At 39.5% G+C, this 24,275-nt stretch overlaps 1 long non-coding RNA gene across 1 annotated transcript in view; it reads right to left on the reverse strand.

Moving 5' to 3' along the window:
• Positions 1 to 24,275, reverse strand: part of LOC106505291 (uncharacterized) — a 400,457-nt gene that overhangs the window by 217,263 nt on the left and 158,919 nt on the right. The window contains exon 2 of the long non-coding RNA XR_014819487.1: positions 11,833 to 11,869. This is a non-coding gene — a long non-coding RNA (uncharacterized LOC106505291). The remainder of the gene's footprint in view (positions 1 to 11,832; positions 11,870 to 24,275) is intronic.

A 24,275-nucleotide genomic window follows, 5' to 3' on the forward strand; every position in this document is an offset into this window, starting at 1 on the left:
TGGATTGTGATGATCATTATGCAACTACAGATGTGATAAAAAAAATAATTATACACACACACACACATTGATGCTCATGCTGCTTGCTGTCTTCAGTAATGAAGTCCTTTATCTCTGACCCAGGAGTCTCATGTCTCTTGCTAGCCTCCATGAAAAGGTAAGAGGATTATCTATTAGCTGCAAGTTAGGTTAAAATCTTAGACCCTTCACAAATCTTGACCCTGCTAAAACTGAAATTGTAAATATAGTGTGCCCGCCATGAAAGTGACCTATAATGAGACCAACTGCAAAGGCAGCTTTGGATGAATTCATTCTGAAAGACTGTAGTTAAAAATTAGCAACGCCTGCCAAGCAAGCCAGCAGGTAAACTGCATCATGCACGCCATTAATGCTGACCTTGGGAAGTTACTTGTTCCAGTGCCAGAGACATAGAAAGTGCTCAATAGATGATTACTAATCTGAAATGCTTGTTAAAATTCTCAAATCTTATTCTAGATTTTAATGGGCTGGATACTAAACAGTCACACATTATTTATAGTGATAATTTTGGTTTACTAATTCTTTTTGTAACTAGAAGTTTTTCAAAAATTAAATAGAAAAATGAAGGTATATGATACACTTTGTATGTAAGATGTAAGTATGGAAACTTTTTTTAAAAATTAACATAGAACATTAGAGAAAGTTTATATATTTCCTTTATGACTATTAAAAGAGAATTTAAAACCCAAAATTATCACAAGTGATATTTCTTATTTTAAGTTCTAAATAACTAAAAAAAAAAATACCATACCAAAATTGAAGTTTCATATATTATGTCAAAATATTTGCAAAGTTCTCACACGGCTGAAATGCCCCCAATTTTTCTAGTGTAAATAGATATCAAAGGTTTTCAAAATAATTCAGAAGCAACATATTATCTAGAGTCAAACTAGGACAGGTGTTCCAACATCTCTGATAAATCCCTGAGATGACTTTTATTTTCCACAATGAATAATATGTGACTCTTCCCAATGGGACAGTGAACAAATTTTGTGGAAATAAATGGGGGAAAAAAGGCTTAACCTTGGACTTGTCTACCAGAGCACTTATTTGGCACACATTAATTTCCTAGAGTGCCTTATCTAGATATAAAAATGTCACTGATTTGTGCTTCTCTAATAATTAGTGATTTTGAACATTTTTTCATGTGCCTACTGGTCATCTGTATGTCTTCTTTGGAGAAATGTCTATTTAGGTATTCTGCCCATTTTTCAATTGGGTTGTTTTTGTTGTTGAGTTGTATGAGCTGTGTGTATATTTTGGAGATTAGGCCCTGGTTGGTTGCATTGTTTGCAGAGATTTTTCTCCCACTCTGTGGATTGTCTGGAACTGTTTTCAATCTCTTGGGGCAGAACATGATGGAAGATAGAATGAGAAAAAGGACATGTGTTTATATATATATATGTGTGTGATTAGGTCATTATGCTGTATAGCAAAAACTGACACAACACTATAAATCAAATATATTCTAATATTAAAAAATAAAACAAATGTCATTGGAAAATGTAAGAAAAAGAAAAGTGAAATATTACTACTCCTGAACCTAAGAGAAGAGTTTAACACCTTTGATTAGTGACTTTTTTAGTCAAGCAATACCTACTGCTTCCACCGAAAGAATCTGTAAAGATGAAGTATCAATTTGTTTTAGAAGATGCAGTTCTGGACCAGAAACAGAGACGGAATGAGATAAAAGGTGTAAATGGCAAAGATCATAACAAAGTATAACTTTGTCCCGTTATTCTGTATTTAATACACAGTTGTGATTCAATTGGAAATTCTTCTAAGCATATATCTCTAAGCTTGAGGTACACCCAGGATTCCAGCTGGATCAATGGTGCAAATTATGTACAAGATTTGGGAAGACTGGAGGAAGAACAGGAAGAAAACTATAAGCAAAGCTGAAATATGAAATTACAATGAATATGAAATATCTATGTGAAGTGGGTAGCATCAAGGAGATGTCTTCACTGAAGATGACAGTCATCAAAATACAGCTGTCATCTAAGGCCCTGATAATGAAGGCAGTTATCTAGGAGAGAGAATGTGAGAGAAAGGGTTTCGAGACTGAGTTGCATAAAACTCCAGTACTGGTAGGAGGAGATAAGGAAAGGCGACACAGGGGATAGTCCAGGAGGTAAGCAGAAACTAAAGAGATGGTCTCAAAGATGGGAGAGATCACCTTGGACCACAGCTACTGATGGATTACGCAGAGTAAGAAGTTGAAGGATTTGGAAATGTGGACATTTCTATATATTGAAAGAACCAAGAATGGAATGAGATGAGGGATGAAAAAAAGATGTGAACAATGAGAGAAAAATGTGTCGACAACATTTTTGAGAATTTAAGCAACAGAGAATAGTGGGATGGTACCTGAAAGGGGATATAGTGTCAAGGAAAGGGTTTGTGTGATTGAAATGATGAGACAGAAAGAAACTGAAAATATAGAAAAGGGAATATATTCCTGAAGTAAGAAATTCTTTGAGGTGATGAAAATGGCAAGGGTCCAGAGGACACGTGGTGAGGGTGGATGCAGGATGAACGAAGAGCTGAGTGAAGGTGCATTCCCACATATATACCTGGAGATGGCAAGAAGCGGACATGTCCCAGTCATTATTTGTAAAGACAAGGTCATTAGATAAAGTGGTAAGTGGGGCTAGATGGAAAGTGTAAAGAGAGTTGAAGTATAAAATTGTCATTGTAGAAGGTGGGTGGGGTTCTTAGGGAAACATCATTGCTCTGTATTAATAGGATTGCTGGCATCTGCAGCTAAACACATCTTTGTAGTATGCCATTTATCTTCACAGGCATGGTAACTCGTCTTAGTGAAACAAAAGGCTCATTTAAATGTGTCTGTTACCCTTATGGCAGTAATATATTATAGTGTTATTTGTAATTTTGGTAGCTCTCAACTACTTCATGTTCCCTTTGTGGATGCCAAGGATGCACTGAAACTCTGGGTCAGTTTGAACCTATGAGCCCTCAAAGATTTAGAGGCAGTCATCAAAGTAGAGTCAGGATTTCCTAGAAGTCCGGTGCCAAAGAGATAGTTTCCTTAAATCAGCTCAGTTAGAGCCTCACTGTCCACAAAACCAGATAAATGATCACTGTGAGCAAAGGCAGTGATAGTGGGTCCTTGAACAGGCATTTGTAAGCCCAAAGGGGACAAACTTTTAAGGTTACCATGTCATTAGATGGAACAATGCAATGACAAGCCAAAAAAAATAGGCTAAGACTCAGAATATCCTTGACAGCTACCACTAAGGGCTTCTTTTCTTGAGCCCTGTTTCCTTCTGCAAGAGTCAACATGCTCTTACCATGCTCTCCTCTGATGACAGCCAGCTGGACCAGCATAGGCTTATGAACCAGAGCCCTACCAAAGGACTGGACATGAAGCTCTGTGTAACAGGGGTGTAAGAAAGTGACTACTTGGAATAATCATATACTATTTTTTGATATTTTAAATTCAAAATAGGAGAAAAAGAGAGCTGAGCAATTGGTAGAGGGGCCAAAACCCAAATGATTGGAGGAGGAAGAGGAAGAATAGAACATCAGTACAGCGGTCTCTGAATTCCTGGCACAATGGGATAACCCAGTTATGTGTATGTGCATTTCTTGCCAGCATCCTGGGAGCCTTTCTCATTCATAGCACAAGCATCCAATTAAGGCAACCTTCAGCTCTCTCCTTGTGGTAGACTACTAAAAAGTCTGTTACAAAAGCCCCTAGTGACCTCTGCCTCCCAGGATGCATGCCTCTGTGTCATCTGCTCCTTCAACTCTTGAGCTTATCCAGTGGATCATGGGACATTAGCAAGTGTGATGCAACCTGAGGCTTGATAAATATTTGCACATTGAAATTTGTGCTTTTGGAACTCTTTCCCTTGGAGGGAAAGGTGCCAGGTCCCAGGCTGCAAAGACGCTCAAACTAGATTATGAAACCATGAGACGCCATGTGGAAAGATGGCATCTTGAATGTTCCATCAGCAGCTGAGTCCCCAGCTGAAATCTGCTGCATGAGCGGCTTTAGTTACACCACATGGAACTGAAGAACTGTCTAGCTGAACCATTCAACACACAGAATCATGAGAAACAATAAAGTGCTATTGTTTTTAAGCCCCTGAGTTCTGCAGGTGGTTACATGGTCACAGTTCACGGGAACAATTCTCATAACCAAAAAACTTCCAAAATAGCCATTCTGCTCCAGAATCAGAGGCAGGTGTATTGGATTAGGAATTAGAGAAGCTTGGATTTCAGTTCTTACTATACCATTTATTTCTATAAATAAGATTTTCGGGCCTCACTGTTCTTCTCTCCATCACTTTTGTCCTACCTGCCTTAAGAGACTGTCCTCATATACAGTAAGTACACTCTTTATACTTAGGTACCACATACATAAATGAAGAAAATCAGTACAGTTTGCTAGGACTGCCATTATAAAACACCACACGTTCATGGCTTATACAACAGAAATTAATTTTCTCACAGTGCTGAAGGCTGGAAGTCCAAGATCAAGGGGTAAGGATATTTGGCTTCTGCCGAGGCCTCTGTCCTTGGCTTGCAGAAGCCTGGCCTCTTGCTATGTTCTGATTTACCCTTTTCTCTGTGTATCCACACCTCTGATGTCTCCCCTTATTTTTACAGGGACACCAGTCCTGTTGGATTAGGGTCTCACCCTAGTGACCTCAGTTAGTCATTTCTTTGAAGGCCCTATCTTCAAACACAGTCACATTGATTACAGCCCACCAATATGACCTCATTTTACCTCCTCAAAGGGTCTATCTCCATGTACAATTGCATTCAGAGGTTCTGGAGTTTGGAACTTCAACAAACAGATTTTGAGGGGGACATAGTCAGCCTACAACCACAGCTAAATGTAAATGATCTTAGAATTAATTACGCAAATATCCAACGCTGTTTTTAGATATTCATGTGCAAGAAAGAATGTAAGCTGGCCCAGCCACTATGGAGAATAGTACAATACAGAGGTTCCTTAAAATACTAAATATAGAACTACCATGTGATCCAGCAATCCCACTCCTGGGCATCTATTCAAAGAAGACCGTAATTCGAAAAGTTACATACACCTCAATGTTCATTGCAATACTATTCACAATAGCCAAGACATGGAAGCAACCTAAATGTTCATCAACCAGAGGACTGGATAAAGATGTGGTACATATATATAATGGAATATTACTCAGCCATAAAAAGACTGAAATAATGCCATATGCAGCAACATGGATGGACTTAGAGATTATCATACTAAGTCAAGTTAGTCAGACAAAGACAAATCACCGTAACAAAAAATGATACAAAATAACTTATAAATCAAAAACAGACTCAAAGATTTTGAAACCTAATTTATGCTTTCCAAAGGGGAGCAGGAGGTATAAATTAGAGAGTTGGGATTGACATACACTCTCTACCGTATGTAAAATGGATAGTTACCAAGGACCTACTGTATGGCACAGGGTAATCTACTCACTACTGTGTAAGAGCCCAAATGGGAAAAGAATCTGAAAAAGAACAGGTGTGTGTTTTAAAAACACTGAATTTTGTATTATGGTGAAGCTCTTAAGGTTTTTTTTTTTTTCTTTTTCTGTTGAGGGCCATACCCGCGGCATATGGAAGTTCCCAGGCTAGTGGCTGAATTGAAGCTGCAGCTGCTGCCCTACTCCACAGCCACAGCAACGCCAGATTTGAGCCACATCTGCAACCTACAGCACAGCTTATGGCAACACCAGATCCTTAACCCACTGAGTGAGGCCAGGGATTGAACCCGCATCCTCACAGACACTATGTCGGGTTCTTAACTGTTGAGCCATAATGGAAACTCCATAGCTATTAAGTTTTAAAAAGTCATCAGGCTGCTCATCCAATAGCCATTTTTGTTATACTTTTTGTCTTTAAAAACAGAAACAATGAGGGAGCTCCCAATGTGGCTCAGGGGTAATGAACCCAACTAGTATCCATGAAGATGTGGGTTTGATCCCTGGCCTTTCTCAGTGGGCTAAGGATCCAGTGTCGCTGAGCTGTGGTGTAGGTCACAGACGTGGCTAGGATCTGGTATTGCTGTGGCTGTAGCATAGGCCAGCAGCTACAGCTCTAATTCCACCCCTAGTCTGGGAATTTCCATATGCTGTAGGTACAGCCCTAAAAAGACAAAAAATAAAATAAAAAATAAAATAAAATAAAAATAAAAACAGAAACAAGGAATCAATTAGAAAAGGAAGGAAGGAGAGAAGAAAGGGAGGGAGGGAGGGAGGAAACCCGTAATAAAGGATATGGGAAATGATATGTGGTGGACAGAGGGTCTCAACCCTCAAGTGCATGTGACATCTAAGTCATACCATGGGTCTGTTAGTATCAGGTGGCAACTATTATTTTCATGGTGGTCAGGCATCCCTGATCAGAGTGTCAGAGTGCTAGTAGCCTGAGTTAAAAGATGCTGAATGGCAAACAAGTCTTAGAAGTTAAAGACAGAGATAGTCACTGGCTTATCTCCCTAGGAACCATTTGTTTATATTTCCAAAGAGTAGCAGATCGAGGGACCTGCTTTCATCTCACTAGAGAGGGTGTGTCTACATCCCACAGAACAAAAGCTCAAAAGCATCCCCACCACCACTCCCTCTCTCTGAAGGAGAGGAGGGCAGGTGTGCCCCATGTAAGTTCCCAAAGTCATAATTGAGAGCTCCTCTCGAACCCACTGTGCATGCAGGTGACATCTGCCCTTTCCATGCTGCCTGGGAGGGACTGTGGCCTGGGGAACTGTCACAGATGTTCTGTAAGTCATTGGTCTGTTTCCTGATCCATAGAGCTCATATTTCCCATCAGAATAAATTAAATACATGTAGATTTAAAAAAACCAACTTAGGGGCTGCAATCTCTAGATTTAAGACCCTAAAATTTCTCAAGGCCAAGATCTAAAGAACAGATCAAAATACCTAGAACAAGGTGCCTTTCACAGTAAGCAATCAAGTACGAGAGAACTAGCTATTTGCTCCTTTTTAGACAACGGTGTGTTGCAAGTGGATTTAAAAAAAAAAAAAAAAAAAAAAAAAGCTTCAGTTTCTAAACATCTTGGTGAGCTTTTCACTGGCCGAAATTTTTAGGTTATCTTTTATAAGAAGCATAAGAAATTGTCTGTCAAGATCAATTTGGTTTTGTTGCTGATGTGATGGTAATATGAGCATCTATGTGTTAGGTTTGAGGCTTGTTGGTGGGACATTATATCAACATGTCACCTGCAACTCATCCTATTGTCTTTGAATTGGTGCAGAACACTCAAAAGCTGCAAAACTACGTCCCCCATCATGTGCCCATCAGAGAATGAAAACAGACCTATCAATGTGCTCAGAAAAGTTTCTTTTCTTGTGAAGCTTTTCTTTTTAATTAGATAGGAATACTATAGACAAACAGCCATTGCAATTTAAAAATAACAAAAAGAAGACGCCTGGCCTCCAAAGGTTAAGTCGTCTTTCCAGCTAGTGCTACTGTTAACTGAACTTATATTCCTTGGAGCAACTTTTCTGCTTTTTCAAATTTCATGACAGATAAGATGGACTGCTGTGCTCTAGGAGGCTCCTACCTCCTTTAGCAGACATCTAATTTTAAAAAATCAAATGAAATTAAAGGGCTGCTGAAATGAATTTACTTAGAGACAAAGGATATCCTTACATCTGCCGACAGACTTATTGATTATAATGGGCACCAAGGTGAACTTCCCCGGGATTATATTCAAATGAAATCTATCCTCCTTTATTTTTCGTTGTTTGTTTTTTGTTTTTTAAGGGCCACACCTGCAGCATATGGAAGTTCCCCAGCTAGGTAGGAGTCCAACCAGAGCTACGGCTGCTGGCCTAGGCCATAGCAACAACCACACTAGATCACGAACTACACCACAGCTTGCAGCAACACCAGATCACTGAGCAAGGCCAGGGATGGAACCCGCAACCTCATGGATACAAGCCTACTGATGATGTATGTGGATTTCTAAACCTCCTCTCATAGAATTTGAGTTTGAGAGACTCTCGAGTCATCTAAACCAGCCATTGATCAAAAACTCACCATACTCTTGCAGATGGGGCATGCATGCTGAACAAGTAAAAAAGAGTCTAACGTCTTATAAATCTCCTCATTCCACCCATGGGATACTCAAGTGCTAGAAAATTCTTCTTTATACTGAGCCAAAATTCACTGCCATAAATTGCACTTACTGATCCTAAGTCTGGCCTGTGGATAACAATTTAAGTCCTTTTTTCAATCAATAATTCTTCAGGTAAGTGAAGATCATTGCTATGTCGGTTTTACACTTCTTCAGTTTGTTATCAATTCTAACATCCACATCAGCGCTCCTTTGATCAAAGCTTTCTCTATCTTGGATTCATCTATTTGCGTCTCAGCACCCACATCAGGACCAAACACTCTACATCAGGATCAAGCTGTCTTACCTTCCAGATATTTATAGACCCAAAAGCTCTTCAGAGCTGAATATGTATATGGAAGTGAGCTACGGCTCCAAAGTATCAAATTAAACCTAAAAAAATGGAAATCAAATTTTAGCAGATACCTATAAAACATACCATTTTTTCCCAGATTCATTCCTAATTAAATTTAATGTTCGTTGAAAAATCCAAACCTATGAAAATAATCTGTAGGCTAGTTTTGACTTCTCAGTAATTTCCAAGAATGCACAATGATTGCAAAGAAATGAGAGCTAATCCTAAGTTAAGTGAGTTACTACTGCTAAATCACTTCAACAGCAAAAATCATAAAAATTTTATAAGATACAAGCAATATGTTAGACATACATATTTATAATACTAATGGTATTGAATTTTAACTGAAAGTCAGGCATTTCAACAGAAGTAGAAGAGCCTATTAAGGTATTTAAAATGGACTTTAAAATTATGAATTACAAACTCCACAAGAATCACCTGGGGGATTTATGATAAATGCAGCCTCACTGGGGCCCCGCCTCCACCCCAGGAAATTGACAGTCTAAGTTTCAGTGCTGCTGATTTTAACCACAAACTTCCATGTCCTGTTCTTGACTCTTCTTTATTATTTAGTCACTCCTCCCTGACTTCTGACCTGCAACCTGCGTCTTGTCAGGTATGCTGACATTTGCAGCCCTTTCTTGGCTCTAAGTAGTCCAGTCCTTGCATTATTACTATAGTATTCAGACTGCTGACAGAAATCAACATAGAAATGTCCATTTCAGTTTTAGTCACAAAAAAATGACAAGATAAACTGTCAAAATCAAATCCTTCCCAGCAACCCCAATGCTAAAGTATCATCCACTTTTATTTTTTTTCTTTCTTGTTTCCAGCTTGATTTGCCTTAGGCATATATGAAAACTCCACTGCCCTGAGTACAGAAAGAAAGTTAATCCCTCCAAGGAGGAGCAGGAAGAACTGTCCCTAAGCTAGGAAAAGGGTGACTTAAGCTCAAGAAATGTATCTACGTCAGACCATTCCAGCCAAAAGACCCTGAAGTGGGAAGAATCTCATTTCTTGAGCCACTTAAAGAAACAGGGAATGCAAACATCTTTTGAAGACTCATCACCAAAGCAGGGAGTATTGCCAGTTTTGTTTTGTTTTTTTTCTAGTGGTAGATTTTGATTAGTCATTTTCTAAAAATGATTCTAGCACTTACAGTGCCTTAAATGGTCTCTGAGGAACTTAAAATAGTGACAGAATCTCCTTAAATACTACTAGGGTATGACTTAGAGCCCAAGCACTATGGTGTTCAGTAAATATTAATGAAGTGTAATGTTAATATCAAAAATATTCCTATAGGATATCTAGCTTATCTGCTTTTTGTACTCAGCTTATCGGCTAACATTGACCTAATACCAACATCTACAGAGGGAAACATTTATTGTTGTGGGACTGTTATTCAAAATAGCAACTTCTTCTTTCTTAAATTAAAATAAACTTTTTTGAAATCAGATATCTTCACATAAGGACTTGATCCTAAAAGAAATTTTAAAAAAAGCCTTAGGGAAGATTTTTAATATTAGACTTGTCAATGTATCTGTCCTTTTGCTAAAAATAAACTAACTGGAGTGCTAAAAGACAGCTCTGGCAACAGAACTTAACATAATTACTGAATCTTCAGAATGGAACATTCATAAAAATAAGTGCTGGACATGTGCCTGGGCCCATATAGAAACCGGGCCTGGTTTCGAATAAAAATGGCACATCTAACACAGCCAACCAATTTTGCTATAGATTAGCAAGCCCTAGAAGAACTATAAACAATGGCTTTTTTTAAAAAACAAGTCTAAATACACAGGACAAAGACAAAAAGAGAGGCAATAACTAAAACAGAATTTTGGAAACTCAAAAGCAAATGGACAAGTGGCAACGCATTTGGCAGAACTCAAAGAGCAAAATTCTACACCAGTGGTGGGGAAAGCTGGGAAGTAGTATGATTTGCACAATAGATTCTCAAAGGCTAAGAATTTAACCCACTCCTAGGTTATGTAGGGCTCTGGGGAAATGTTAGGATAAGGAAGTCTGGTTTAAAGACATGAAAATATGCATTATATTCTGTGTATCTAAAACTCATTCCATGTTGCTGGGTTACTGCACCTGCCCCAGAATGCTGAGATTTATTCTCTGAAGAGAGTAAAGAATAGGGGCTCTGGGAATTCACACACAGAAAAAAAGTGGGAGAGTTTAGTGAACTTGGGAGTTTGATGAACCTGGACCCGATACATGCCGACACCCCTCGAGGTGGCTCCTGTATTGGCTTCCAGAACAATGGCACACTTGTTATTACTCTCCAGGCAAGAGGTGGCATGGATCTTCTTTGGGCAATTAGCTCATCCTAATAGGAAATATCCTTTTGGGGGGGGGGGGCCCATGCCTGTGGCATGCGGGAGTTTACAGGCCAGGGGTCAAACATGAGTCACAGCAGTGATGATGCCATATCCTTAACCACTAGGCCACCAGGGAACTCCAGAAAATCTCTAAAGATGCCAACTTCCACACCTGTGATTTCCTCAACACCCTGAAGTTAAAACAAAACAAAACAATACTCATAGCTTTTGATCACCTTTGCCGGTCCTCACGTTTACATGAAGACAACCACAGTGTACCAGAAATCTCAGGAAAGCCTCAAGACAGATACCAAAAGACAAACAGAAGAAAGCAACTTAGTAGAAACAGAGACTATCTGAAAACAAGGAAGTTTCAAAAACATTATCATCAATATTATCAGAGATAAGAGAAACATTGCCTCCATGAAACAAGAATATGATAATCTAAGTAGGAACATTTAGAGCAACAGTTCTCAAACCTTCTGTTTTAAGGATCCCTTCCCCTAAAACTTAAAAAATTATGGAGGACCCCCAAAACCTTCTGTTTATGTAGATCATATCTATCGGCATTTATCATACTAGAAATTAAAACATAAATTTTCAATATTCATTGAGTCAACATAAAACATTATATATAATCTGTGGTCAATATAGAAATGTACATATTTTTATGAAAAAAATATATTTTCCAAGGCAAATAGTCAGTGACAATAGTGACTTTGCTTTACTTTTTTTCAATCCTCTTTAATGTCTGAGTTAATTAAAGGCAGATGGAGTCTCAAATGTTTCTTCATTCCATCAGTTGCAGATCATCCAATATTTACATGACAAGAAGTTTCAGAAAGAGAAAACACAGAAAGGATACTATTATAAAAATGATGCAAGAGAATTTTTCAGACGTAAAGACCTGAGTTTTAGATTGAAAGGTCCCACCAAGTGCACAAACAGATGAATAAATGTGGACTCACCGAAGTCTACATCATTGTAGATATTTCAGGATCAGAGCTGAAGAGCAATCATGCAAGAGAAAAAAAAAAAAAAAAAGTCATACCCAAAGGATTAAGAAGAAGAAAATCCTAAGGTTTCTCAACAGCAATTATGAAATCTAAAACAAAATGGAACAATGCCTTCAAAATACAAAAAGATAATTATTTACAACCAAACTCTCATCAAATGTAAGGCTAGAACGGAGACATTGATAGATATGCAAAATTCCAAAAAAATTTTTGTCTTGCATCCATTCCCAAGAACTGTCAGAAAATGTGTGCTCCAACTAATCAAGTCCTTAAACCACATTTAACTTTAAAAACAAAGACAGGGAATACAAGAAGCAGAAGATTCAACACAGAAGAGGCAAAAGGAATACTGGGAATAGTCAGGAGGATGATGATGAAGAAAGATTCCTAAGGCAACACATCTGGGCCACAGGTGTAAAAAGGGAGCAGTCCAAAAAGAAGCAGTCAGAAGGTGTGGAGATCTATAAAAAGATGAAACTGATAATAACTCAGGTATTCAGAACAGATTTAGACAACTCTTAGAAAGTTCGGGATTAAACTACCATTACCCAAATAGAAAATTGGGCACATAAGAAAACAGGCAATTATTAACTCCAGGGGAAACAAAAGGCTAGGCATAAAGAAAATGCAATCATAGCCTCCTAATTGATTCGTCTCCAAATAGCATTTATATAGTCTTAAAAATACAAAGTCTAACAGAAATCAAAATCCAGATGAACTGAGACAACAGAGTGGGAGAAGGAAAGGATGCCTGTTGAAGTAAAACAGGGGAAAGACAGCAAATCCCTCATCTTCTACAGTGGAAATTCAGTAAAAAATTGATCTAATGAAAGAAAACGTAATACAACTATATTACTTATAGACATGGAGGGAAATTCTAAAATCTTAGCTAAAAATATTTAAAGAGAGAGTTCCCATTGTGTCTCGGTGACAACAAACCCAACTAACATCCATGAGGATTCAGGTTTGATCGCTGGCATCGCTTGGTGGCTTAAGGATCTGGTGTTGCAGTGAACTGTGGTTTAGGTTCAAGAAGACATGGCTCAGATCTGGCATTGCTGTAGTGTAAGCCGGCAGCTACAGCTCTGATTTGACCCCTAGCCTGGGAATTACCATAAGCCGAGGATGTGGCCCTAAAAAAAATAAAAAATAAAAAAATAAGGGAAAAACCAAAAAAAATAAAAATATTTAAAATAGGGAATCTCTGGAGAAGGAGATAAAGATTATTTTCATCTTAACAAATCTCACATAATTAGTTAACTCTTTAAATGTGTAAATATAATGAGAACATAACATTTTTAAACAAATTTCAAAAAGCAAAATAAAGAAATAAAGTCCATCAGAAATCAACCATTTGGCTCAAAAGAAAACTAACACTACTTTATCATTTTCATTACATCTTCTCAAATATTTGAGCATTTGAGGAAACTAAACACACCTCAAACTGAAGCTAATGTTCTTAACCATTACGTATTTGGCGAATTTCAGAACTCCAAGATAAACAGATAATGCCATTGGTCCATGTGAATTGGGACAATTCAAATTTGCTTGGTAATATTATCTTAGCTTAAAAAAATAATTATCCAAAATTTTAAGTCACTAACTTAATCGCAGAAGGAAGCTTCTCATCACTGCTCTATGTAAGCTTGTTTGTTTAGTATTATTGCTTCCAAGATCAAATACATATTAAAGCTAAAAGTTGGTCTTGTATGTGGCTTAACTAAGGATATAACCAAAGAGGGATTTGCATTGTGTCTGATACAGATCGTAGTATAGAGTCACCTGTAGGTATCTGCATTTCTCTCCAGCGAGCGGCACGTGGAAACTCCTCAGTAAATGCTAATATTAATAATAATGAGGAAACATTAGAAAGCAGCTCTGCTAAAATCACGATGTCAGTCCAGCTGATTCTATGTTCTATACTTTTAGTATTCTGGGCATCAAATGGTGATCAGAGTCATTTTTAACACATCTGAGTATTTGGGCTGAACTTATCCAATATTTATTAAGTACCAGCCTTGTTCCAGGTACTGCGTTAAGTTGTGCACACAATGCGATGTTTACACAATAAAGCCTCAACATGTGCTTGGACTATTTCTCTAGATTCGTCATAACTGCTAAAGAAAATGTTCTTGTTCTTCCCTTTAAATTCCAGTTTGCCTTGCCTGTCACGATCACCCAAATTACCCTGGAACAGAACTGGAGCTGCTCATTGCCTGGAAAGAAACAGTCATCCAATTTCCCAGGGGCTGCCCTGGGGCTGGCTTCCCTGAGCTTTCCTGAAAGGCATTCCTTTGCCTCTGCAGTCACAGCTGCTCCAGGGAAAGCTCTCTCCTGAGCTGTACTGGGACAGAAATGGGAGAATCAAGTACAAGGGGCCAAGCACATTTGGGATTCACTACTGGTCTAAACCATAGGCAATGAGACCAGTGGGCCCTCGGCTGCACAGAACCAGCAAAGAGGGATAACAAACAAGGAACAGGAAAAGGCTCATTGCTGATGGTAGGATGGGGCCTGGGGATCCATTCTGGTGAAAGGCAGGAAAGCAGTAAGGGAAAAAAACAAAAAAACCTTGTGTTTGAAAGCAAAGAACTCAGTTTAAATGGCAAGCTCACCCATTTCCTGCTAGTTTTTATTGCTGTTGTTTTGTGTGTGTTTCTTTTTTTCTTTCCTTTTTTTTTTTTTTTCTTTGCTGCACCCATGGGCATGTGGAAGTTCCCAGGCCAAGGATCGAATCCCCACTACAGCTGTGACCCAAGCCACTGCACTAACCAAACCAGACCCTTGACCTGCTGACCCATAGGCAAATTCCTGCTCTTTTTTTTGCACAAATAATTTATCCTTTTTGAGCTTCAGTTCTTGTTTGTAAAATAGAGTTGTTAATATCTATTGGGGAGTTCATTTGAAAATTTTAAATGATTCATATAAAGCTCCAAAGCATGGGGCTGTACTGTCATTGTTGCTGCTGTTAACATAAAGCACAGTGGCTCCCAGGTAGGTCAGTCTCAGTTACGACACTGAAAGTGGCCTTTACCTGTGGGTGGCACAGAGACAGTGAATGCAGGTGTAAACACTCAGAATTCTGCTATCAGGCAGAAGGTGTGGCCACTGGGAGATCGAGCTTGATTGAGGCAGTGTCTCGGCCTGGACACTAAGGCCCAGAGGCAAGTTAGGCAGGCACTTCCCTAAAACCCCGGTTTTTACAATGACAGGTTATGATAAGCAGAATAATGGCATCCGCACAGAGGTCCACACCCCAGCTGCCGACACCTGTGGCTACTTTATGCTACATGGCAGGTGGAATTGAGGGTCTTGAAATTCTTAACTCTTGAGAGTATCCTAGAGGGGATCAAGATTGGGTCTGATGTACTACAAGTGTCCTTCTAAAAGACAGACAGGAGGGTAGAGTAAGAAAAGGAGATGTGACGATGGGAGCAGAGCTTTGAGAGGTGTGCTTGCTGGAAAGGAGACCTAAGCCAAGTGGCACGAGCAGCCATTAGAAAAAATGGAAAACAAAACAAAACAAAAAAAACAACAGGGAACAATTCTCCTTTCGATCCTCCAGAAGGAACACAGCCCTGCTGACACCTTGGTGAGAGCTTGCTTATTTATTTATTTATTTATTTATTTATTTTGGCTGTGCCCACAGCATGTGGAAGTTCCCAGGCCAGGAAACCCAAACCACAGAAATAACTGAGCTACTGCAGTGACAATGCCAGGTCCCTAACCCACTGTACCACAAGAGAATTCCAAGACCTTTGTATTATTATTATTATTATTACTATTATTGTTATTATTATTATTATTATTATTATTATTATTATTATTACTGCTGCACTTGCAGCATACGGAAGTTCCCAGGCTAGAGGCCAAACTGGAACTGCAAATGCTGACCTACAGCACAGCCACAGCAATACCGGGAACTAAGACACAGACCTTCCGTGAATACCCCTAGCCTATCTCTACCCCTTATGCTTTTCCTTAGCGTTTCAGAGAAGAACCACATAATCAGTTTAGTGCCTCCTCTCTCCCTTCCTCCAGAGGGGCAGCCTTTGCAGGAAGGACATGCCTCTGGCTTCTCCAGACTGTGGCTCCCAGAGGCACCGATCCCCAGGCAGGGTGGGTGGGACATGTCTGCAGACTTTCAGTGCTGCCTCTGTTTGGATGAGTGACTCCAGTTCTAGAGCTAGGTTTAGAGAACATGCTAGAGCAGCATATGTAAGCTGTGTCGTCCAGTCGCCTTGATCAGTAACAAAGCTATGGTTTTGATCTCTGTCTGCTTTCTCTATCAAATGATTCCAAACGCAGGTAGGGAAAGGGGCAGAGTAGGGTTTCAAGTAGTGAAAGTTACACCTGGTACCAGGGTGGGGATTCAGTCCTTAAGAGTATCCATCAGGACAGAAATTGAGCCCTTAAATCATGCCAAGATGGAAGACAGAGCTTGCCATCCTTAAGAGGAGGCGTGTGTTGAATTACAGCCAAGGTCTGATCAAGATGGACCCCACAAAATTCCCCAGGGAAGAAGAGGAAGGAGAGCTGAGACACACTTTGTCAGGATGGATTGAAGAAGTAGGGCACATCTGAGATGCACGTGGAGGTTCCCAGTGGATGTGGCTTCAGGACATCAGAGAAGTAAGGCTATAGCTGGCATTCTAGGAACACAGCTCATGAAAAGCCTAGAGAGCTGGTCCAGCCTGCCAGGTTCACATATCCCTGTCTGTCTCCAGGTAAGTACTGCCTTCAAAACCAGACAAATACTGCAAGAACATGCATTGGCATCTTCGGTCTTCCAAAAGGAAGACAGTCACCCTCAGATTTCTCAGTCAATTTCACCAGCTGGTATTTGTACAATTTCATCATTAAAGTCCTATTCGAGGCCCCAAGAAGAACTGTTGAGGGCACACATAAATGTAGAAAGCTGTTCTGGTGGAGTCTGAATATTGCTGATTTTGTTAGAGCACATATGTGAAAATCCATTCTCCTCACTTCCAGGTGACTTGAAGATATTCATCATCCTCCCCATAGGCGGGAAGCAAACAAAAACTTTCTGTCTTTTTTATTAGTGTTTCAGTCAAAAGAAGAACATATTGACAAGGCCATTAAGAAACATATTGATTGCAATTATCAATCATTTCACAAAATCAGGAAGTCACTGCCCGCCAGTGGATTGATCACCGGAGAGGCTGGCTCTAATGATCTTTGTCATTATCATAGCCAGGAGCAGCCAATGGGAGCCGCAGCCCCCACAGCAAAGGTTTCCAACCCAAATGAAGTTTCATTCCTCAAGCAAAATCTCGGCAGATTATTCCTGCCTCCCCTCTCTTCCATTGCTTGCCTTTAGCTTTTATAACATGCTTCCAACTAATGCATTCCAGAGAATTATCCAAGGGAATTGAGAAAGTTCCTCCTTGAAGAAGTGGGAGCTTGTGGTTATCTGGATGACATGCAGGCAATATGAAAAGTACATGGATAGGGAAGGTGGAGAAAGAGCTCCACCTTGGAAACACAAAAGAAATGAGAGGAATAAACCATTTCTCTGTCCCTCTGTTTATAAGAACTATTTTTTTCATTTGCAAATGATGTCAGTTTTGTAGAAGTCTTTGCATAGATAGGGCCCCTGGCATCTGAGCAGAGCATCACGTGTATGCAGACAGACTTGGCATCCACTAGTAAAAGTCACATCATAGAAAGGGTCTGATTACAGAAAAGTTCCCAGCTCTCAGACAGCAGAGAAGAAGCTTGGTGCCTGGTAAATTAAATGGCTTTACAATTTCAATTGGAGTAATGCAGTCTCAAGGAAATTATACGGTCAAGGAGGATTTTCTTTGTTGTTTTTTTTTTTCTTTTTCTTTTTAAAGCCAAATCTGTGGCATATGGAAGTTCCCAGGCCAGGGGTCCAATCGGAGCTATAGACACTGGCCTACACCACAGCAACGCCAGATCTGAGCCGTTTCTGCAACCTACACCATAGCTCGTGGCAATGCCGGATCCTTAACGCACTAAGCGAGGCCAGGGATCAAACTTGCACCCTCATGGATACTATTGAGATTCATTTCTGCCAAGCCATGATGGGAACTCCAAGGAGGGTTTTGTTTTTGTTTTAATTTCTTTATAAAGGTAAACATAAAATGAGAACTTGGGAGGAATTCTTTCCACATAGGGTCCTATGGGCACATGGATCAGATTTGAGAATGTTGATGGTATTGAATTCTATCACAGAGAGTGTGAGAGATGGAAAATAATGGCATCTATGAAAGTACAGTGTCCTTATTAAGGTCCTCACCTATCTTGGTATATTGTTCACTCAACACACATTCATTGAATACCTACTCTATGCCAGGTACTGAGTTAGACTCAGAAATAAAAAATTTAAAAACTTAGAGACTCTGTCATTAAGGAGCTCAGAATTCACAGAAGGGAAAGACATGTAGTGAAACTGTAACGCATAGAGGGCTCAGTCAGCACCACCATCACCAAGACCAAAGTCTAAAACAGTGCTTTACAATTACTGCCAAGGGGTAGGCCACGTAATGACAGCTAATCAGGTATTAAATGTCCAGGAGTAAAATGGAACACAGCGAAGGAAACCATTAAAAAAACAAAAAGACCACCCACAGAATGGGAGAAAATCTTTGCAGATGATGCAAGAGATAAGGGCCTAAACTCCAAAATAAACAAACAACTCATGCACCTCAACCACAAAAAAAAAAAAAAAACCAAGCAACCCAAATGAAAAATGAGCAGAAGACCTAAAGAGACACTGCTCCAAAGAAGACATATGGATGGCCAACAGGCACATGAAAAAATGCTCAACATCACTAATTATTCGAGAAATGCAAATCAAAACTACAATGAGGTTATCACTTCACACCAGTCAGAATGGCCATCATCAGAAAGTCAACAAATAACAAATACTGGAGAGGGTGTGGAAAAAAGGTACCCTTCCCTCCTTCACTGTTGGTGGGAAATGTAAATTGGTACAACCACTATGGAAAACAGTACAGAGGGTCCTCAGAAAACTAAATATAGAACTACCATGTGACCGAGCAATCCCACTCCTGGGCATATAACTGGACAAAACTTTCATTGAAAAAGATGCATGCGCCCCTATGTTCATCACAGTGCTATTTACAATAGCCAAGACAAGGAAACAACATAAATGTCCATCAACAGATGAATAGATTAAGAATATGTGGTACATATACACAATGGAATACTATCCAGCTATAACAAAGACAAACTAATGTCATTTGCAGCATCATGGATGGAACTAGAGATTCTCATACCAAGTAAGCTAGAAAGGAAAAGACAAATACCATAAGATATCACTTATTTGTGGGATCTAAAATACGGAACAGATGACCTTATCTAAAAAAACAGAAACAGATCATGGCCAAGGAGAGCAGACTTGAGGTTCCTGGGGGGAAGGGGGCAGGAGTGGGATGGATGGGCATTGGTGGGGGGGTGGAGTTGGGATGCAAATTGTTATATTTGGAATGGATGGGCAAATCGGGCCCTACTGTACAACACAGATAAATGTGTGTGATTGGGTCACTTTGCTGTACAACAGAAACAATTGAAGAAACAAATTGAAGAAACATTGTAAATCAACTATACTTTAAAAAAAAGAAAGAAGTCATAAAATGGAAGGACTGATATTTGAAGATTTTTCCTATCTTGTGCACATTTTAATAATACTTATCTTTAAAACCCTGGATGAATTTCACTGACAAAAGAGAATTCAAAAAAAAAAGTTGTTTAAGGCTAAACAGTAGTTAAACAATAATTGGACTTCAAAACCATTACTTATGGTCCCAGTTGAGAAACCAAAGGAGTACTTAAAAAGCTGAGTATCATCACAAGTTCCAAGAACAACTGCACTGTGCACAGTACAAGGACTAAAGAAAGAAGCTATCTAGTATTTTAAGAAACTGATCATCACTTACCATGATTATGTCTATCACTAACACAGAATCAAATCAGTAACATTAATCCCTCAAAGTAACTGATACACAACAAAATGTTTCAAAAGCAAAAATACGAGGAATCATCCCAAGAATGTGAAATTATGTAATTCATCTTTGAATATTAATAATAAAGGAGGATATTTAATAACTTCCTTCAGTGAAAGGAATTATTTATGTTAGTACAATGAGTCTAATTAAATACAAGAAGATGAATAAGAACATGAAAACGGAACACTAGTGTGAAAATTCCCAGATGGTGAGATATACACAGATCTTCTCATTGTTATTGTTCAATATTTATTAAACATCTTGCTTTTCAAATGTTGCCAATTATAAAATCCCAAGTGACATTTTAGACAAGGATCTGGAATGGTCTGTAAACTAAAAAAATAGAATTATTGAAGTTTGTCTTTGAATGATCTTACACATCCCTTTTGATACAATTCAACTACTAGTTATTGGGAAGTTACTAGGATGAGACAGAGTCACAGGCAAAGATGTAACTCAAACTCTGGCCTCCTGTCCAGGCTCTCAGCTCACAAATTATCCACCTTCCATACAAGCCCATCAAAATTCTTAGGCTCTCTTCTAATAAAAAGGAACATAGAGATTCAAGTCATTCACACTCTATTGAGAATGACTAACAGGCTTAGTCCATTGACGGTAGATGTTATTTTTGCCTCTATCCCTGGGTCCTTACACAGCATTTCTGTGCCTGCAGCTGTTCCCAGAGCTGTGGAAGGCTAGATTGTGCATGAATCAGGCAAGAAGGGCTACAGAATCAACACCGCCCATATCAAGTCCATGATTCTAGGGAATTTAAAATGCCCCCACACATTTGGGCACTTTAGATCTGGATTCTGACCTGCCTGGGTGTCTGCTAGGTATTATTTGTGACTCATCAATGCGGGTTCTTTATTTGCAATTTATTGATGTAATCCTTTCACTTGATTTCTTTAAAAACAACACTCAGCTTTAAATCTTTATTGCTGAGAACACGAACCTGCTAACATTCAAATCTAAACCCTTTCCCACCTTTCAGGAAAAACCTCCAATACCTGACTATAGACACTTCAACTGGTTTGCAGCACTGCTTAGCTTCACAGTTGGATGTAACTTTCCTGATGCTGCAGTGAACTTCATTCTGCTTCTGAGGTCATCATCACTGACAACATCTTCAACAAAGGTCATTTCCATAGACTGAAAACTTAATACTGGGCTTATTCCCATATGTACCTTTTAGGAGCTGTTGTTTAGCTTCTTTTTGACATCCTTAATTCCATTTTGGTTTAAAGATATCCATAGCATCTACCTTAATTATAATGAACCTCCCTATGACAAAAATAAAATCCAAGTCATGTCTTTCTTTTGAATGGGACAAACCTGCATAGACTCTCCAAGAAGATATTTTGCTTTTGAGTTAGTTTCCCCTGCATTTTTGCATAAAGTCAGTTTACAGAAAAGATGAACTTCTTGGTCATCTTTCTGGTCCCCTTCATCAATATCTAACAATTTCTTTCTTTCTTTTTTTTCTTTTTTTTCTTTTTTTTGTCTTTTTAGGGCCATACCCATGACATATGGAGGTTCTCAAGCTAGGGGTCCAATCAGAGCTGCAGACACAGGCCTACACCACAGCCACAGCAAAGAGGGACCCGAGCGCGTCTGCAACCTATACCGCAGCTCACGGCAACACCGGATCCTTAACTCACCAAGGGAGGCCAGGGATCAAACCTGCAACCTCAAGGTTCCTAGTCAGATTCATTTCCACTGAGCCATGATGGAAACTCCAACATCTAACAATTTCTGATGATCTTCCAAGTACATTTCTTCCATAGATTTTCCAAGTTTCAAATTAGCCATGTTTTTTGGGGTTTTTTTCTCAGTGGCACCCACAGCATATGGAAATTTCCATGCCAGCGATCAAATCCAAACCAAAGCTGTGACCTATGCCACAGTTGCAACAATACTTGATCCTTAATCCACTGCACCACAGTGGAACTCCTAAAATCAGCATGCTTTAGACTTGTAGCACTCATCTTCCAGTGCTGCACCTTCATTGTGCCATTGTCTCCAGTGAGCTCAGCATTCATATCACATGTTGTCTACTTTTTCTCAATGCGCATAAAATGACATGGAACTTCCCAGCAGTAAAATCTTGAAGGTTGGTTTTCAAGCCACATGACTCTAAAAGACAGCTGTGTTTTCCATGAATTCTTTACTGCAAAGTGCACACATGCCATAGAAACTGGTATCCTATTTTCATGCTGCTGTTGCTCCAGAATTTTTTTCAATCTGCTTCTGAAGCTGTTCTGATAAAACATTATCCAACAAAATATAGTTGTCTTTCTTTCCCAAAAAGGGTATAGCAGTCTTGTAGCACTCTGTGATAGACCTCTTTTCTTCGGGAGTTTTCCCAATTCTATTTCCAGGTTCTGTGCCATTCCCGGATCCTGGTTGATGGCTTTCTATTTCAGTTTTCTTGTCCTGCTCCTTAATGTCCCTGGCTTGGTTCACTTTTTCCCTACGAATTTCAATTCTCCTGTCATTTCTCTGCAGGAAGTTCTCCAGCTCCTGCACTGACAAAAGCAGCCAAAGAGTATTCAGGAAGAAAAAAAAAATAAGGATTTAGCGAGCATTTCAATTTGGATCTATAATTGAACCACTTTTCATAACCTTTGGGGGGAAAAGTAGAGAAAACAGCATAGTCAAATGCAAATTACAGGCACAGAGTTCATACAAGGGTTGGAGTAAGAGAGTTCTAGAGTCCAAGGTGGACAGTCCACTTGCAGTAGGTCCCAGCTCTGCCATTTACCAGGCAAATACAGAGTTGCCATTTATGACCTGACACAAATTTCTTAACCTCTGTTTTCATTTCTTCATTTGTAAAATGGGCAACAAGAGCACCTGTCTTATAGGCTGGCAGTAAGGATTAAATGAAAAGAAAGCACATGCTGATAATTAATGTACCTTATCATAAATACGAGCCATGTTTATTGGTCAGTCTCACGCCAAGTGGATAACAAAGCAGAGTGTTTCTTTTCAGGAATTGTCCACATGTCATTTTACACATTGGGCTCAGAGGGAAGTCTATATTCTTTCCACCTCCTCACCTGCTCTAGGTTAAAGTCACCCAACTCTAACCGCCTTTGCACATGCCAGCAAGTTGTTTGCTTTGTTTCATCCTTTCTGAATCCCACACCGCTACTCTCTGGGTACTTGACATTACATTGAATTGAACAACTGTCTTGAGGCACGAAGGGGCTCAATAAATAATACTTCTTGTCCTTAGAGAGGTTTCTGAACCAATTGAGAAATAAAACAATATCATAAGGCTAGTAGAAAAAATATATACACTATACCACCTTTGTTCTAACAAAGAGGATACTGGAGGAGTTAGTGTGCATCTGCAAGGAAGTGGTTTTCTTTAAGTGCTCCAAAACATACAGACTTCCCCTCCCAAACTGTAACCAGAGATCTTCTCAACCTTTACTGTGAAACCCACCACAGACACAAGGGTGGATGTGCTCAGGAGGCACATTTGCTCCAAGGAAAAGGGGAAAGGGTGGAATTGAACTGTACACGCCTGGTTTCTCCATCTCAAATCCCCACTGAGATGGTCACGTTTCCCTCCAGAAAACTTGCATGACAGGTAGAGGCGGCTACAACTGCAGTGCTAGTGACGTTGCTCCAACAGGAATCAGGAGCAAAGCAGGAAAAAACACTTCTCCCTACAACAGGCTACAAAGCTATTAATCCTAAGACTGGCCAACAGTCATGTCAGAGGAGAAGTCAAAATGCAAGTTCACAGTCCTATCATCTGAGCCTTGCTTTCCTGTTTCCTGCCCTGAATTTCTGAAAGAAAGAAAAAGAGAGAGAAAGATAGAGAATAAGAATTACCCCACAAGCCCACATTTGAGTTTTAAATAACTCAACATTTCTTCAATTTGATATGTCTATTATATTCCCTGACATTCCAGGAAGCCCTGCAAAACTGAAAAATACAGCCAAGGCTACATAAAGGTGCCTTCTGATGCCGCAGACGTGTGCTGAGAGATGCGGCTGGGGATTGAAGTCGCCTACATCCAGCTTCCCTTTTTCATCCCAGTCTCGTCAAAATCAAGTTGACACCCGACACTGACCACAGACAGCATGACACAGTATTTTGTGACATGCTCCTAAGCACAGTGACCCTAGAATGTGTTAAGGAAAAATATGGGGCAGATGGGGAATGTTGCTTTCATTATGACTTCATAGTTTTGTTTAGCAGCATTTCTTAAGAAGAGTCCATAGGATTTACTGGTCAAACCTCCTGTTTTCTCTTTGTCCTGCTTGCTTGTTTTTAAAACAACTTCGCTGCCTTGCCCAGGGTTGTGGCCAGGGATTCAGAGGTTCTCTCATTCCACGCCACACCCAAGCGAGGATGCCAAC

This window comes from Sus scrofa, chromosome 11 (assembly GCF_054392235.1).
Source record: "Sus scrofa isolate SSC_HxYL_T2T_F1_AM1 chromosome 11, Sscrofa_HxYL_maternal_Yorkshire_Landrace_v2.0, whole genome shotgun sequence".
NCBI lineage: Eukaryota > Metazoa > Chordata > Mammalia > Artiodactyla > Suidae > Sus > Sus scrofa.